Genomic DNA, 13,354 nt, shown 5'->3' on the forward strand with positions numbered 1-13,354 from the left:
TTCTCCAATAAAAGGAATGAGAGTTTGGTGAAAAGAAATGAGTCTAGGGCTGAGGCAGGAAAGATACAAGATAAGCCTGAAACATCTAGTAGTGCCAGAGAATAAAGAAGCGTAACACGTACACATACAAAGGACAGGAGCATATCAAAAGGACACAGAAGTCAACTAAAAGAGCTCCCAATGGGCAAAGCTGGAATAATTTGGGCAATAAAAGAAATAATGATACCAACTGAATTATAACCCTAAGAATAAAGTATCCATGAATTAGAACTGATATGATTAGATAGATAAAAAGATAGAGAAGGAACAAACCTTCCTTACAGAAGAATTCCAATCAGTAAATGCAGTAAGAATGAGGGAAAATAAACAGTACATTTAGAACATCACAGCAATAATTACTACAGGCAAGATTATTGGTGAATGCTAAAAGTAGCAGAAACAGGATACTGGCAAAGGCTCAAAGTATCTCCCTCAAAATATTTACCAATTACTGTGGTGGTTTTAATATATGTCCATAAATTCTTTGATACATCTCCCTCCAGGAAGTAGAGCTTAATTCCCCTCCCCTTGAGTGTAAGCTGAATTTAATGACTTGCTTCTAACGACCAGTGTATGGAAGAGGGAAAATAATGACTTTCTAATGCAAAAATCTGGCAAAAACTACCTTACCTAAGTGATCGCCCAGTGATGCCATGTTGATAAGAAGGTATATTAACAAGGGAACTTTACTCTGTGGTGTTCTTCCTCAAAATTCTGTAACTAATCATGAGAAGATATCAGAAAATCTAAACTGAGGAACATCCTATAAAAATACTTGACCAGTACTCTTTAAAAGTACCAAGGTCATAAAAGGTAAGGAAAAACCAAGAAACTCATGCATTAGAAGAGACAAAGGAGACTCGACAACTAAAACCAATGTAGTATTCTGGTTTGGATAATGCAATGGAAAAAGGATATTAGTGGAAAAACTGGTGAAACACAAAGTCTGCAGCTTGGCAGAAGCACTGTACCAATATTAACTTCTTAGCTTGACAAATGTACTGTGGTTATGTAAGATATTAATATTAGGTGGAAAAAGGTGAAGGGTATATGGCAATGATTTTTAATAGGAGCAATTTTGCCCCATAGGGGGCATTTGGTAATGTCCAAAGACATTTTTGATTGTTACAACAGGGGGATGGTACTGCCACCTATGGACAGAGGCCAGGGATCTGTCTAACATCCTATATAGCACAGGACAACCCCCACAACACAGGTTTATTTAGTCCAAAATGTCAATAATGCTGAGACATTAAGGAACTCTATGCATTATCTATGCAACTCCTCTATAAATCTAAAATTATTTCAAAATAAAAAGTTAAAAATATATCCAAATCCAATCATTTCTTATCAGTTTCCTAATGTAAGACACCACTAACTCTCAAATAGATTTTTAAAGAGAGCCTCCTAACTGATCTTCTTGCTTTTACTCTTCACTGTTTTAGAACGCTTTTAACACAGTAGCTGGAGTGGAGTTTTAAAAGCATAAATCTGACCATGTCATTTTGCTTAAAATCCTGTAATGGTTTCTATCTCAAAAAGTAAACACCCGAGCCCTTCCAGTGTTCTACAGGCTCTATGTAGTCTGGACCCAGTTATTTCTTGAACTAAACCACTTTCTACTCTTCCATTCTATTCACTGTTACTCTTCTATTCACTCCAGTCCAGGCACAATGCCCTCCTAGTGTTCTGGAATATACGAAGTACACTTCTGCCTCAGGGCCAACGCAAAAAACTGTTTCTTCCACCTAATGTGCCCCCTTACCTCCTTCTTAAATTCTCTGCTTACTCCTCACCAAGTCCTTCCCAGACATCCTTTTAAAAGTGCACATACCCATTGGCATACCTGTCCTGCTTGCCTGCTCTATTTTTCTCTACAGCACTTATCCATCACCTTCTAATACTGTATAACAAGTTACTTATTTTGTTTAATGTCTGTCTTTCTCTCCAGAAAGTAAAGTCCATCAGGGCATGGATTTTTGTCCGTTTGGTTCACTACTATAACCTCTGCACCTAGAACAATGTTCAGCACACTTAATGCTAAACAAACACTGGATAAATGAATGATACACCTTTGAAGTCCTAAATTTAATATCCCAGTGTTGCTCTACCACTTTGCATCATTACTGCATTTTCTCTTACTCCTCACTAGAGAGGACTATGGTTTGGAGAGCAAAGAATAGGCTCAGATCTTGGTTCTATCACTTGAGAGTGTGTCTCTAGACATGTGATTTAACCTTTCTAAATCCTCGGTTTCTTCATTCAAGAAGAATGACAAAGGGATGGATGTTAAGGTTAATAACACTTTTGTTAGAATGAGAAATAAGGCATTAAAGTATATAACACATAGTAGTAGGTACGCCATAAACAAAAGCTAATATTTTTGCTCCCTCCTCACTAGCTCTTTGGCTTCACACTGACCTCTAGCTCCCAGTTTCTCCCAGTTGAATCACCTCTTCTATGATTTCTGCTCATGATCCAACCTGGACTCCACAGTTCACTCCAGTCACAGCCTTTTAACATCATTAATTTGCTCAGCCGACTGCCCTTCAGGTATCTCTACCAAGCAGGCATCTGCACAAAGCTGTGCATAACAGCCTGGGCTCTCAAACTGAATCACCAGGGTTTGAACCTCAGTTGTTATCTCACCATCAAGGAGAATAACAGTACCTACCTTTAGAGCTCTTGTGAGTTTCTTCAGTTATACCCAGAGTGATCGATGCTGGAGAAAAATCAAACCATGCAAACTGGAATCCCTACAAATCTGAGGTCTAGAACCTCAAATGGGCCCTCTATGCTGCCTAACAATTCTTTTTCATTATCCTAGTCATGTATCTATTTCTTTCCCATTCCCTTGAAAGCTATTAAGCTATTATATTATTGACATGCTTTTTTAAGAACCCCTATTTTATCATGCTCCCCCTCATTCTAGGCAGGTACTCAAAAATGTTAGAAGACACATCAATTCATTCTCCCTCCAGTCCCCATCATTTAGAAACTTGTTTACACTGCCTCCAATTTCATCTCTTTTCCTCATGCTCAACGAAGAAGGAAAATCAAGGCCAACTTCTCTACCTATGCTTTGGATCCCATCCCTTACTATTGCTTCCCAAATCCTGGCACCATCAATCACCTCTGCCCCCCATCTCTCTCCTCCCCACCCCACTTTAATTTCTCCTCTACATTGGTTCATTACAAGCCCAAATAAATATGCCCCAAATCTTATTTTAAAAAGTGGGGAGAGACAGTAAACTTTTCTAAAATTCCCTGCATCTCCTTCACCTATACTATTTGTTCAGTCCTCTGTTGAAAACACTATATCTCTCACAATTAGCTACATTTCTAGTTGTCATTGGCTCTTCAACCCCCTCACCCAGAAAGCATTACAATGTAGCTACCTGCTCCAACTGAAGTAACAAATGACTTAATCATCAGGTCTTAAGGGCTTTTTTTCCCATTTTTATCTCACTTGGCCTTTGCATGGAGAGATACAGTATTCTCCACTCCTAGTCCTTGAAATACTCTTCTCCCTCAGCTTCCGTGACAAATCTCTCATAGTTTCCTTTTTCAACTTTGGTCTATCTGGCACAGATGGCTGGCTTCTCTTAGTTGTCTGCCCCATTCAGTAGCTCACAACAGAAACGTGGGAATCATGTTAAACTGTCAATCTTGCTCAACTCTATAATCTGATTATTTACCCTATCCTGTTGATAATACTTCCTAAACCTGTTACACATACACCCCTCTTCTATCTCTCTCATCATTTCTCACCAGGAATGGCTTCCTAACTGGTTCTGCTTCTAGTTTTGCCCTTCTCTAATCCAGCATTCACCTCACTGCCCAGAACACAAATATGGTTCTTCACAGCATAATTCCCTGACTCCCTCCACCCAACTAAATCCTCACTGCTGCTGCTGCTGCTGCCGCTGCTAAGTCACTTCAGTTGTGTCTGACTCTGTGCAACCCCACAGACAGCAGCCCACCAGGCTCCACCATCCCTGGGATTCTCCAGGCAAGAACACTGGAGTGGGTTGCCATTTCCTTCTCCAATGCATGAAAGTGAAAAGTGAAAGTGAAATCGCTCAGTCAAGTCGGACTCTTAGCGACCCCATGGACAGCCTTCAGAATAAAGTTAAAGCCCCTTAGTTTGTTTCATAAGGCATTCAGTGATTTGACTCCTTAACACTTTTTCATCCCCTATTCTACACTCTGCTGTCCACATGTGCCTATTGAATACTTTAACAAGGCTAGACCCAACTGAGATATGGTGTAAGTGTAAAATACATACCAGATTCTGAAAACTTAGTTTGAAAAAGAGAACGTCAAATATCTCAATAATACTTTTTATATTGATTACAGATTGAAATATTTTATATATATCAAATTAAATAAAATATATTATTAATTTCACCTTTTACTTTTTAATGGGGTTAATAGGAAATTTTAAAATACACATATGAATTACATTTGTGACTTACATTATTATATTTTTACAGAACAGCACTGGTCTAGAATGTCCTTTCTCTTTTTCTGAACCTAGTTAACCCCTGTCTATTTCTGAAGATTAGCTGAGGTAACTCACTAAGATGCATTTCAGGACACTCCCCTCCCAAGACTCCCAAGTACCCATCCTCCTCTGTGTTTCTATCCAAAGGAATTCACTTACACATGTTATATATCACTCCACATTATAATTATTGGTTATCAGCTATCTTCTTCTGCTAAACTATATGCTCCTTGCAAAAAGGTATATCATTCTACATATACTCAGGGATTTCCACCATGCCTACCACTTAAAAGGCACTCAAAATATTTGCTGAACAAATGTGAACTATCTATTCCTGGCCTGAAAGTTACTAAAATTTCTCCAAGGAAAACAAATCAGCAAAGAAGGAACCTAGATTTTTTTCCAAGAGCTCCAGTAATGAAAGGATCAGAATGATGCTAGGAAGCAGGAATTACAGTAAAGAGAAGAGTAATAAGAAAATAGGGCTCATCATACACACCTCTTACAGTGAAAACAGGAATTTGCAGCAGTGATATGGAGCCTTGAACTCAACTTGGCATGCCAGGGGCCACAGTTTGGTTCCTAAATTACTCAAATAACCCATCCAACAAAAGAGTATGATTTGGCAGGTTTCAACACAAACAGCTAGAGCCCAGCACCTGTTCCACTTAAACAGAACATCATTACAGTTAAAAACAACAACAAATCTCTCTCATGAAGCAAATGCTAATCTCATGATGCTTCACCATAGAGCAATTTAGAAGAGTTATTATATGAAATGTGCCAAAGCATGAATTTATGGCTGATGCTTATTTGGCAAATATGGTTGGCACTGCTAGATGTTGAAAAACATGTATGCAAATAAGCAAATAAAAGTTTTTAAGCTCTCAGACTTAAATATTTACATTATCATAAATGTACAAAGATAAATGTTTATATGAGAACACATATAACACATTCCAGGAACATATTTTTAAACATGATTGTCAGGAACAGTTATGAAGTGGCATTATTTCTTTATGGGCCTCGTGGTAAACTCTTAAAAATAAATTTTGACTGAATGTTAATGGGGTACAAAAATTATGGAGGAGGTTTCTCTGTACTATCACTGGGTAAAATGAATAGTCACAGTATCATAATAGTTCAAAGCAATCTTATCTTTTCCTTTCACCAAAATACTTTTCTTCCCATCCTGGAGCACAGCCAAACATAAAGGTCAAACCCTAAATGGAGGGTCAGAGGTGAAGAAGAGAACCACATATCAAAAAGGCTTATAGAAGATACTTTGACATTTTCCCCACATTAATATAGTCATGTTAGAGTCTCCAAAAATAAAGACATGATAAAATATTTCCCCCTCTTCCCTTCTGACAGTTATGGAAAGATGTTTGTTTTTTCACATAGTTTGCGAGTTGGTCATAGCCAAAACACATAGTAATCGTATGAATTCTGCTTCCATTGTTAACTGTTCATCTCTGGGCAGAGGCTACAACTCCCATTCTGAAGCCAAGAAAATGTACCATACATGCCATTATAGTTTACTAAACGAGTCACCAAAGAGAAGCAGGCACTTCAGAAAGTAATTAAGGTAGTCAGTGAACTGAGCTATCTAGAAGTGCTCTGAGATTACAGGAGAAGCCATCATGAAGCAAGTATTCAAGATTGCTCACAGAAAGTTTTACCCCTGTGGGTAATTCATGGTTTTCACTTCTACACTGCAGAGAGCAATATGGGTTCTCCGACTATACACATTACCACATCATTCCATTTATCAAGGAAAAAAGAAAAAAAAAGACGTTGTGGCTGAATAAAAGTCAAGAGGTAGGCCCCAACACAGAATCCTCAAGGCAATCCCAATTCAGGTGAAAAGCTGATGACAACACCATACAATGACCCAAAATCAGACTTTCATATATAATCTTACCATATTTAACAGACACAGAGAAAAATGTATTGAGTTTTCTATAACAAGGCCAACAGAAATGAAATCATAGTTTTCCTTTAGCTCCTTTCCTATCCCCTCAACGCCAGCCTTCCAGTAACTCCATTCCATAGCTCTCCGATTCCTAAACGAGGATCTTAAAAACACAGCGGACTGCAAAAAAGTAACATTTAATGGTGGGAGGGCTCCTCTTTCCTGTTGCTCTCAGCAGTCTTTCATGTAGTCAAAGGGCGAAAAAAAAAAAAAGAAATCAAGCTCTCAGACGGATGGTGCAGGCGATTGGGAGAGGGTAGAAAAGGGGCTCAGACGGCAAGTCCTTATCGTGGGGGGAAAGAAAAGTTAAAAGAATGAACGAATCAAAGGGCAAAGGAGATACAAGACTGACCTCACGAACCACTCAAAACCCCCAAATAACCAAGCAAACCCGCACGTTAGGGGGGCTCACAAACCGCAGAGCGAAGTGAGCAGGCAAAGAGCCACCGGGTTTCGCCCTGGCGCTGTTGGCCAGGCTGCGCCGGATCCTCGGGTTTGGAGGTGGATGGGGATGTCCCTGCAGACTTCGCAGGAACGAGAGGCGTCCTTCCTGCCCTAGCCTCACCGCGTACACCTCCTCCAGGCTTCACTTTCCCCAGCAGCCTTCCAGCTGCGCTCGGGGGCGTCCCCCGCCGCCAGGTCCCAACTTTCCCTCCTCTGGGGGGCGCCGAGCCACCGGGGCCGCCGCCACCGCAGCCAGCGAGGGAGGGGGTGAGAGCGGGGGAGGCAGGGGGCGCGAGGCGCCGACGGGCCCCAGGGACGGCGGGGCGCGGGGGTGGCCGTGGCCGGAGAGCCCGCGCCGGGCCAGAGGCACAAGCCGCCTAAGCCCCCGCGGCGGCGCCACCCAGACCCTGCGCCGCCCCGCCCGGATTCCCCCAGGTCATCCCCCTTACCCGTCGGCGACCCTAGTCCCACAAGCCGGCGCGAGAGGACAGAAGGGATCGAAGGGGACGCGGACAACCCTGCCCCCGTTACCTGAGGGGCTCACACGCCGTCGCGGTGACCACCTTCGCCGACCGTCCCGTACCCTTCCTGGTGACCGCCGGCGCCGCCGCCGAGCAACTGACACTGACTAACAACAACTAACTAACTACTAGCCGCCGCCGAGTCCACCGCGCGCTCCCGGCCGCCCGCCGCCCGCCCGGCCCACCAGCCAGCCCGCCTCCTCCTAGCCTCGCGCGCCGCCTCTCCGCGCGCGCACTCGCCGCCGCGCTCCTGGAGCGAACACGCGCGCGCGCGCACACCGGCTCTCTCCCAGTCCCTCCTCAGCCCCGCGGGAGGAGTCACCGTGAGGCCCCACCTCTCGCGTTCCTACCTCCCGGGAGAGACCTAGAGCACGTCTGATTGGCCGAGGGGGCGTGGCCAAGGGAAGAGGGAGGGACAACCAGGACCTTCGTCTGGCGTGAAGGGAAATTTTAGTTCAATTACGTTTAAGCGGAAAAGGGGAACGAAGTACTGGCTCATTTGGAGCCTCAGGCCCCTAGGTCAGCCTACCATCGAATACAGAATATGTATCTTCAAGGACTCCAGCACACAGTAATCACCAATTTAAGCCCAATATTTCTGCAGGCCTTAATTTTAAAAACTACAACTCCCAGAAACCTCCGCGAAAATAAGTCTCACCTTACGTAATCACGTAGTCCTTCGCCGCCTTTGAACAAAATAATCCCTTCATTTTTCTGAAGGTATGGGAAATAATATTTCATTTTTCTCCTCACTGGAAAAATTTTAAATGCAACGATTAAAGAAGTTACCTATGGAAGGCAGTTGAGGAATTAGGTAAAGGGAAAGAAAAGACATTAATATAAAGTACTGCGGAGGAATTTTTGTCAAGCTGTGAGACGACGGAGTGAGAAGAGTGAAGGCGGTTGAGAGGGGCTCAGGGAATTGTCCTGTGTGCCAGGGACTTTCTTTAGGCCTCGGGCCCCTGTCTACCCCTATCATCAGCAGGTCAGTAAGCAAGGCGAGCTTGCGGGTGGCCACAGTGGAGGTACCCTTTACCCCTTGAAGATCACCCCTCTTTTGCTATTACTGGTTTGCCTCAGTTTGAGGCCGACTGAATGGGGGCGCCTCACTTCCGGTTGGGGGAGGGGAGGAAGGCCCTCCTGGGGGAGGGGGGGAACATAACTCACTTCCTGTGGGGGTAGGGTGATAGGTTGGGGTGTCCAACCCATTTCCCGGCCGGCGAGAGCTTGAAAAGGTGATGCTTGGTGCCATATGCATAGACAGTATCTTAAAGCTTTGGGATTGTGTCTTATGTGAAAAAATTAGGTTATTCCAGTTGTGCTGATCACCAGACTCCAGTCAGAATTTATGTGAGTTTTGATTCCATGTGTAAGGTGAAAATTTTTTCCCCAATAGAATTTTCTTAATGCATTTTTCAAAGAATTCGAAACGTCTTGTTAAAATTTTCTACCCATCTGACTGAGCAAGATGACATGCTTTCCGGTGTGACTCATGAATTGCCCACCCTGCTCCCCGACTCAAGTCCAACCTTGACTTAAGAGTATGGTATAGCGGTATTCTTTGCCTTGACGTGCCACAGAAACTCTATAGCTCTTCTTAAAGAGGTTTATTACAGGACTCGATATTTTACGTAAACTATGAAGCATTTTCACAAGAGTGAAAATATACCCAATTAACAGATGTTACCCTAACTGATGTGATTGGTGTCTTAAATCCTTAGACCTGTTGCTTTTAGGGTGCAGGTTCTGCCCTGTGCCTGAAAACAACTTCCTCAGCTTTAAAAATCGATTTAATTAAATTACAAAGGGGGGAAATGTACTACAGTGCGACTTTCACAGATGTTTCATGTAAATTACATATAAGAATTTTTAAAGCTGAGGAAGTTGTTTTCAGGCAGAGGACAGAACCTGTAAGAGACGTGGGTCCCATCCCTGAGTCAGGAAGATCCCCTGGAGTAGGAAATGGCAAACCACTCCAGTATTCTTGCCTGGGAAATCCCATGAACAGAGAAGTCTGGGCAGGCCAGGGTCCATGGGGTCGCAGAGAGTCTAACACACCTGAGCGATTTAGCATGCATATGCATGCACACGCACCCAGCATCGATATAAAAATGGTGTCTACACTTTGTGGTCTTAAGGCATGGTGCACGGATCCTGAAATTCAGCTCAGATTTTAAGTAGGGGGGAAATTTGGCTCATAAAGGACAAAAAATATGTACCAGAATGTTCTATTTTCCTATATTCTCGGTGTTTTGTAAGAAACTACTTGTTAAGTAATAAACACTTAACAGTTTGATTTCTTGGCTTGTTTTCAAGTACCACAATACTTAGTGGGTGGTGAGGGTACTGAAAGGATCAATCTATTTGGTGATTATAAAATCTCAACAGCATTAGTAATTTTAGAATATCTATCAAGTGAACTGTAATGTCTTTCAAGAATATTTAAAAGAATAAAGCTTTTGTATTTTTTTTCCTTTAGGGTTCTCACCTAATCTACCCTCAGAATTTGCAATTGTTTTGATTCTAGTTCTTTTCAAAAGCTTTTTGTTTAGAGTTTATTAGAAAATCTAATTTACACTAAAATGTTCAAACAACTGTAAAACTTAAATGTCACAATAAGGAAAAAGATATGTTTTGACCTTTTATAGACATAAAGACAAAAAAGCTAAGACCCAAAAATCAGTGAATTACCTTTTCAAGGACTACAGAGTTTCTGCAAAAGCTGAAAAAACAGGACCTATTTATGTCTGTGTTACTATTAATAAAAGGTTAGGAACATGTAGACTGCCTCAAGCAAGTGTTAATTAACTGATTAGAAAAACATGTTCATTATCTTCTGTTAGTGTACTATAGAAGAAAATATTATATGAGACTCCTGACAAACTATTAAACTACAGCATTAAGAACTATTGAAGTGAGTAAAACTTGTGGAATTAGATGAAATAGAGAAAAAGTAAGTTAAAATATTGATTGAAATACAGTAGTAGTGCCTTTAGGAAACTATCTTTGGAAAGCAAAGGAGTTTTTAAAATTGGTCTTTATACCATTCCATGGAAGAAATGCAGTATAATAGAAATAAGAAAAATTGTTGCAGCTGAGAGACTTGAGCAACTTTAAGAATTGTCTGTTCAGAAGAAAGCAATTTATAAAGCACATATCTGAAAGAAGATGTTTTGTGATAAGTGGCAGTTATTCATTGGTTCCATCAAAGAAGAAATACTAGAAAACCTTGTGGAAAATAGAGGGAAGTTCATGGAACCTGCTTTTATTCTCTTTAAAAGTGTTTTTGTAGAGTAGTTTGCTGTCTTCCAAAGGCTTTTTTTTTTCCCTTGCAGTTCTTTGTTGCAGTTTTCTTTGCATGTTCTAATAGAAACATTATCAAAATTAGAAAAATAAAGACTTTTGTAGGTGTATTCTGTTGCTTCTTTAAGTAAATGAATTTCATTCCATTACTTGCCATCAAGAAAAAAGAGATTGTCCATTTTTTCATAATATTTAGATTAGATAACCATTTTCTTTTTCAAAAAGCAGTCATTAGATATACTGCTCATAGCAGTTTGAAATAAAACAGTAGGTCAAAATTCTGGATTCTGTCTCACTGAAGTTTAATTATCCAGGAAGAGCTAGATGCTATCTCTAATGCAAAAGGATCTTTTCATTCTTTTGTCTACCTTTCTTTGTAAAATCATGCTCTTGTTTTACAACTATTGCTTTTTGGTATATTTGTTGTTTTGATAGTTCCTTGTTTTTGCCATTGAGTTGAAAAGGAATATGCTAATAACATGAATGGTCCTTAAACCTGCTGTTCTGCTGTCATCTCAGGGCCATCAAGAGTATTCAAATGAGAATACCCCTTTCATGACCTTTCATTATTTCAAGAAAAGTTTATTGAGTGCTTACTATGTAATAGTCTCTGTTTTAGGATCTTGAAATACATCAGTGAATACACACAAATATCCATATTCTCTTGGAGTATCAGTTCAGTTCAGTCATGTCTGACTCTTTGTGACCCCATGAACCGCAGCATGCCAGGCCTCCCTATCCATCACCAACTCCCGGAGTCCACCCAAACGCATGTCCATTGAGTCGATGATGCCATCCAACCATCTTATCCTCTGTCGTCCCCTTCTCCTCCTGCCTTCACTTTTCCAGCATCAGGGTCTTTTCCAATGAGTCAGCTCTTCCATCAGGTGGCCAAAGGATTGGAGTTTCAGCTTCAGCATCAGTCCTTCCAATGAACACCCAGGACTGATCTCCTTTAAGATGGACAGGTTGGATCTCCTTGCAGTGCAAGGGACTCCTCAAGAGTCTTCTCCAACACCACAGTTCAAAAGCATCAATTCTTCAGAACTCAGCTTTCTTCACAGTCCAACTCTCACATCCATATATGACCACTGGAAAAACCATAGCCTTGACTAGACGGACCTTTGTTGACAAAGTAGTGTCTCTGCTTTTTAATATGCTGTCTAGATTAGTCCTAACTTTCCTTCCAAGGAGTAAGCCTCTTTTAATTTCATGGCTGCAGTCACCATCTGCAGTGATTTTGGAGCCCAGAAAAATGAAGTCTGACACTGTTTCCACTGTTTCCCCATCTATTTCCCATGAAGTGATGGGACTGGATGCCATGATCTTCGTTTTCTGAATGTTGAGCTTTAAGCCAACTTTTTCACTCTCCACTTTCACTTTCATCAAGAGGCTTTTTAGTTCTTCTTCACTTTTTTCCAAAGGGTGGTGTCATCTGCATATCTGAGGTTATTGATATTTCTCCTGGCAATCTTGATTCCTGCTTGTGCTTCCTCCAGCCCAACGTTTCTCATGATGTACTCTGCATAGAAGTTAAATAAGCAGGGTGACAATATATACCCTTGACGTACTCTTTTTCTTATTTGGAACCAGTCTGTTGTTCCATGTCCACTTACATCTGTTGCTTCCTGACCTGCATACAGGTTTCTCAAGAGGCAGGTATACTCCAAATCAAAACTGGAATTTTGCTCCCTTGATATTCCTAAATAAGCTCTGTAGTGTGATCATTGTTCAAACTGAATCAAGAAACAGCCCTAAACTTGATCTCTTTCGGTCTTGATCTCTAAGCATTCTAAACCCAGTCTTTAATATTTCAGTTGAATTTTTCTCCAGACCAGTAAAAGTCCCTGTGTTAAATATTCAACCCTTTTCATCGATGCATGCATCACAACCCTACCATTCTAACCTCCTTTGTGTGGTACAAACAAAAGTGAACAGTGGGGAAAATAGGGGATCAAATAGGCCTGGGTTCAAAAGTGATGTCTACATTTTACTAGCTGAGCTTCTTACTAGCTTGGTAACCTTGAACAGTTTATTTAAGCTCTCTGAGCCTCACTTGTCAGAAACCTAAATGGGGTTATTTTATGTAAATCACCTGGCAGAATGCCTGTTGTTAGGAGCTTAAAAAACAGTGAAAGTGTTTGTCGCTCAGCCGCGTCTAACTCTTTGTCACCCCATGAACTGTAGCCCACCAGGCTTCTCTGTCCATGGAATTCTCCAGGCAAAAATACTGGAGTGGGTAGCCATTCCCTTCTCCAGAGAATCTTCCTGACCCAGGGATTGAACCCAGGTCTCCTGCATTGCAGAGTCTTTATGTCTGAGCCTCCAGACATGGGAAGCCCATTAGGAGCTTAATGAATGCTATTATTTTACCCCCCGGTTTGCTTCATTATTCTAGCTATTGGGATATGCCTGCATGACTATTGTAAGCCTTATTCCCAGAAGTATGGGGATGCGGTGCTAGGATTATTCAAATTCAGCCTTTCCCAATCTGAGTAATCTAAGCATGCCCACTTAGCTGTCAAGATTTTACTTTTTGTTCTTTGCAGAAGAAATCACTAATTT

General features: G+C 41.4%; 2 protein-coding genes across 8 annotated transcripts in view; one reads left to right on the forward strand and one right to left on the reverse strand.

Moving 5' to 3' along the window:
• The window catches only part of PEAK1 (pseudopodium enriched atypical kinase 1), a 317,398-nt gene extending 309,729 nt beyond the window's left edge, over positions 1-7,669 (reverse strand). For all 6 annotated transcript variants that reach the window (XM_070358573.1, XM_070358568.1, XM_070358572.1 and 3 more), the window contains exon 1: positions 7,497-7,669. The gene's annotated coding sequence lies outside the window, so the exon portion shown is untranslated. The remainder of the gene's footprint in view (positions 1-7,496) is intronic.
• A 507-nt stretch (positions 7,670-8,176) lies between these two features.
• The window catches only part of HMG20A (high mobility group 20A), a 76,199-nt gene continuing 71,021 nt past the window's right edge, over positions 8,177-13,354 (forward strand). Inside the window, exon 1 of one of the 2 annotated variants that reach the window (XM_070358576.1) lies at positions 8,177-8,206. The gene's annotated coding sequence lies outside the window, so the exon portion shown is untranslated. The other variant, XM_070358575.1, reaches the window with a different exon arrangement.

Source organism: Bos mutus, chromosome 21, assembly GCF_027580195.1.
Source record: "Bos mutus isolate GX-2022 chromosome 21, NWIPB_WYAK_1.1, whole genome shotgun sequence".
NCBI lineage: Eukaryota > Metazoa > Chordata > Mammalia > Artiodactyla > Bovidae > Bos > Bos mutus.